Raw genomic sequence first — 5,694 nt, forward strand, 5'->3', positions numbered from 1 at the left:
ACTTTGTGATGCTCTGGTGGTGGTGGCAATGATTGAGATTGTGGGTTCCCTACAAAAAAGTGGTTTAGTTTTCCTTGATCTATTATTCTCAGAATAATTCTTTTTACATTCCTGCAATAATTTGTTGTATGTCCATGAAAATGATGATAAGAACAGAATTCATGACTCTGTGGTATGGAGGTGGTTCCGCTCCCATGTTCCATGATGTTGGTATATTCTCCATCAAAATTATAGCTTCCATATTTTCTCCACACTTTCATTTAGAGGTGGCATCTTGATTTCTTCCCATACTACCGTGTGACCTCCTTGTCCTCTATTATAGTTTTGTCTTTGACCACCATAAGTTTCTTTCGGCTGATCGAGTCTTTGAATTTTGTTATTTCCACCACGGTTGTAGAAATTTCTTTCTCTTTCATACTCCTCTTGATCTCGACTTCCTATAGCCACCAGTTTCTGTTGATTGTTGCCCGTCACCTTCTCTTATTGTACTTGCGAAGTTCTCGCCACTGTGTTTATTAGTTTGGATAATAAGCTTGCATTCGCTGTTTGTGAACTGGTGTTCGCAACTGGGTATGATTCCATTTCATTTTTCCTTTCCTCTAGAGCAATATATTCTTCTTGAAGTTCTCGCAATTCAGTCATTGTGATCGTATTCTTGACTCTAAAAATTTGGATATACAATAGGTTGGTTGCAAACATAGAATTGATAAATGATAAGATAAGATATCTCTCATCCACACGGCCAGCCATTTCGCTACACATAGTCCTCCATCTTTTAGTTATGTCCTTCAAACTTTCGCCAATTCTTTGTTTTAATCCAAACACGTCTTCAATACCAGGTTGCGAAGAATTATTACTTATATATGCCCCCATGAATGTAGTCTGTATGTTGTTGTATTCTTTGGTAGACCTTCGAACCATTTTAACGCCTCCCCTGTTAAGATGGATGCAAAATACTTGCATAATACGGCATCATGATTTTCCCATTGCAACATACACCTCACGTAGGCCTTAATGTGTTGAATTGCACAAGTTTTTCTATCAAAAATGCTGGTTAATGCGGGAAAATTGCATTTCGGTGGTATTCCTCCTAGTTGTACTTCCCTTGTAAATGGAGTTTTCGCAGCTTCTTCTATAGCTTCATCTAATTTTCTTCTTCATACTTCTTCTCTATTATTTAACATTACTCTCATTTCTTCTAATTCTTTTAAGATTTGTTTATTTACGCCTGAATTTTGATCCATTGGTCTTTTTAATTTCGCCTCCCTTCTTTTGCGTTCATGTCTTTCTTCTCTCGCGAAATTTTGCATTTATTCTTCATCATCTTCATCTCGTCTTCTTGTGCGATTCTCTTCCTCATCTCTATCTTGAATTCGCATATGATGATGTCTCTCATTTTCCCCTCCATGATTTTTTTCATTTCTTATCAATTTCATTCGTTGTCTTTCAGCTATCCTCTGTACTCTATCATACTCTTCATTGATATTACCGTTATTCCGGTTTTGTGTACGTCTTCTTTCTCGATTGTCGTGATTGTTCTGGCGAATTGTCTCTTGAAGCTCTTGTTCTTCAATTTCTGCTCTCAATCTTTCACGTTCGCAAATTAAACGTGCTTGTTCAGCATAATGTCTTTCAATTTCTTCTTCAATCGTTTGTTAGTTTTTTTGAGCTTCTCTCTCATGTAAAATTCTCCTTCCTTCCTCTCGATTCCCTTCGCCATCTTGATTATTTTGTCCCTGACGTTGTCCATTCTCTTGATTTCTATCATTTTGTCTATCATCAAAAGTTTCATTTTGTGGAACGTAACGATCATCAGTTCTTTCTTTATTTTCGCGATATTCTTCATTAGGATTTGATATTTCTTCTTGAATATTGTTTCCAGCATTAATTGTGGGTGAGTTTCGCCTCATCTCTCTTCTAGTCGATCTTGAATATGATTTTTTAATACTTCTCGATCTTCTACTCTGTAGTCTCATATTTTCCATCCTCAATTCGTGATTTTGTCTTGTTAGATTCGCACGTTCTTCTGCCTTAGCTATTCTTTCTTCATGTATTCTTCGTCTCAATGTTTCTAACTCTCCAATTTCCTCATCTCCATGAATTATTCCTTCATCTGCTTCTTGATTTCTCTCTACCTGTCTATGGTTTCTGTTTTGCTGCTCTTCTTCTACCTCTTCTACTGAATTTGATTGCCAAGTGTGTATACTCACCCTATCATAATATGAATTCCTTTCTTGTATTAGTGTTTGCTGAAATGGCGGTTGAATTTGATTTTCTCCATTATTTCTCATTCTAGTAGATTCTCCCATTTCACTCTTTCCCTTCCAACAATTCTCCTGCTTCTTCTAACAGTAGTTGGTTGTTCTGATGTATTTCTTCTTCTAGCCATTTCTTCAATATTAATGAATTGCCAGAGATTATGTAAAATTCTTAATCAATCACTCCAAATCTTCACAAATCTCAATATTAATCTTCAAATTTTTTTAGAATAATCTTCAATATTCAATAGTTTCTGTTTCTAACGCTATTATGTAGTTGCAGGAAATCCTGCACTACACCCCTCACAAGATTTCAATAACATTCAACTCATTTTAGATTAACAATCTTAATTTTATTGATGAATCTTTGAACAATCTTACAAGAAAAGATAAAGGAATCAAGAATAACCACTGCTCTAGATTTTCTCTCTCCTATTTACTTGCTTCTCACTCAGAAAAGATCTCTCTCCTTTCCTTTACAACTGAGCGGCTATTTATAGGGAATTACATAGTGGATGACAGCTAATATGTCCTTTATTTTCGGATACAGCTTGCGACATTCTCGCGACCTTACAAATGTTAATCTCGCAAACTCTCTAATTTTCACAGGACCGTCACATTTTTCTCATGATTCAGTTGACGTCGTTTATTATGTCATTTCTGAAATTGTTCTGCGACGCTTTGTGTTGTGTTGTTGATAATTTTGCTAAGGCATTATTGCTGCGAGATTCTGATCCTACATCAATATCTCAAATCAAATTCCCAAATTAACACAACACTTTCTTCTTCATGATCTTTTCCTAAAACCCATCCTTAATTTCATCTTAAACAACACCAAATCGAACTCTTAATTCAACCTCCATCCACAACATCATCTCCTTCTTCTCTCGGGCCCAAACAACAACCTAATTCTTCATATCAACAAACCCATCTCAAATCATGTTTACTTCTTCGATTTACAGTTCAATCAAACCTTAATTCCCTTATTAACTTCTTAATCTCAAATATAAGACAAAAACCCTAATTTTAATTACGGTTGCATGAGCTTCTACTTCACCCGAGATCAAAATCTCAATCCAGATCTTCAATTAATGCAAACCCATCCTTCAATTCTCTTCTTATTCGATCCTAACCAAATTCCCAATTGATTCCAAAACCCTAACTTCTGATTCTCTTTGATATATCACTAGATCAACTTCAAAACTACAACTAAACGTCAACCCATTTAATCTTCATCCATCAGGAACTCAATACTCTAATCAATTCCACGAAACCCTAAATTGGTTTGATAAGCATCAACACCACTTTCATCTCTTCAGTAACATCTTCTACTTCATCTACTCTATCTCAAGAAGTGTATATCTATCTCTCAAACAAAATCCTCTAATCTCTCTCAAACCGACTCTCAATCACTCGTAGAGGAAGAAGAACAAAGAAGAGAAGAAATAGAGAAGAAAGATAAGAAAGAAGAAAGAAAAGAGAATGAGCTTATCTGCTCGATTTCCAGGGATAAGGCCGACCGAAAATGCTAAAGGCACCCGAAAACTTGATACGGGCAGCCAAGGCGACTAAACTGCAAGATGACTATTTTTCCCTTCAACAAATCTGATGATTACTTCTTAATCTGGTATCTGATTGACACGTTCGAGTAGTCCATTCTGCGTAACTTTTCGAGATCTATTCGACGACACTATTTTCGTATCGAGGTCATTGTTAGATTAATTCCTATTAATTAATGTTCGTGTTAAATTGATCGAGTTATTATCAGCTAATACGTCTCTTGACTAGTCTAATAGCGTTGACGAGCTTGAGGGTCTTTACATTCTCCCGACCTTATACATTTTCGTCCTCGAAAATCAAACCATCCTTCTGGTATTCAAAAACTCTCCACCTTGTAGAATAATCCCATCTCTTGTCTAAACGCAACAACATAAAACAAAGTACAAACCTAAACGACTTTCTACAACTAAAATTTGTGGCTCTAGGTTCAACTATGCTGATGTAATTTCTATCAAATAAGTAAGTCTAATTTTTCTTAGACTAATTTCTATTTTTATAAGATATTTATCTCAATCTTCAAAGAAGAATCTGTCTTTCTAAGTGAACTTACATCTATTGGTTTCTAAAAGGATTATATGCAGAAGTAGGCCTGGTCTGGACCCTCACTTTCATTTCTAGGCCACTTTTTTTATTTCTTGCAAAACTAGGCAAGTTAAACGGATTCCATCCACTTTAACCATCTCGGTCAATTTATCGCGTTGACTTGTCAATATCTCGCCAAAATATCATATAGGGAGATCTCATACATGTGGTAAGATTACTGAAATGTCCTTCACACTTTTTTTGTCTTAAAAGTTGCAATTGCAGTTGATTTGAGATATGGTGATGAAATACAAGCAGTTGATGGTGGATTTGATTTGGGTTTGTGTCGAATTTACAATCTGACTCTAGTTGGAGATGTTACAAATTTTTTTTTAGGGATTTGTGGTTATCTGCATTTGAGATGAAATTGATAAGGAATTGAAATGATTTTTGGTGATGTGTTTGCTGATTGAGACTTGGTAGAGGATATTTAACAATTTAATTATGATGACAAGATGGAGACAGGAGTGGTTGCTGTTGAATTAATGAAATGATAGATACAAGGTCGTGAAAGGGTGGGTTTCATAGAATTGGAGATTCGAGCAAAATCAGTGAAGAAATGGGTTGGTTGTGAACAACACTGAGTACTCACTTTGCCGATGGTTTTGTGGTGATGTACGTCCAAGTTAGGTATTGTTCAGGTTCAAAATGATTATGAATGTGGGTTTGTTATGAAATGTGATTTTGCAGGTCAAGAAAGCTATAAGGAGGAGCTAAGAAATCAGCAAAAATCTACCTTCTCACGAACTGAAAATGGAACACAACTTGTTCACAGAATTTCCTGAATGACGAGAACACAGAATGGAACGGGAGAGTGGATGGAGACATCTGTTGTATACTTGAGAGAAGCAGGTGGTATTCGCGTTCAATTGGGGGAGGCATTTCTACGGGAATTCGAATAGGAGGAAGATAAGAAGTTTTGGAGGTAATTAAAGGAGATCTGTGGCATGAAAATAAATGGGTTCTTGCATTTGAATGAACATGGAATTTGGTGTTTGTGTGGTGAAAATTTTGTTAGAAGGCAGCAGAGAAGTGAGAGTTTTGTGAACTAAAGTTTCGATAAGTTAAGCCAGAAAACAAAAGTGAAGAACATAAACTGCTTCCATTAATTTTGAGAGTGAAGGAAGGGGTTAAATGAATTTTTAGAAGTTCATTGAAACAAGGAAGTTGGGTTATGGCTTGATTTGAATTTGAGAATGTCTCTGTAAGAGTTTTGAAGAGGGAAACCATGTGATAGACTAAACCTATTTCCGTGGGAAGAAGAGTTATTCCTGCCATTGATGTTTGAAGAGAT

Source organism: Papaver somniferum, chromosome 9 (genome assembly GCF_003573695.1).
Source record: "Papaver somniferum cultivar HN1 chromosome 9, ASM357369v1, whole genome shotgun sequence".
NCBI classification, from domain to species: Eukaryota; Viridiplantae; Streptophyta; class Magnoliopsida; order Ranunculales; family Papaveraceae; genus Papaver; species Papaver somniferum.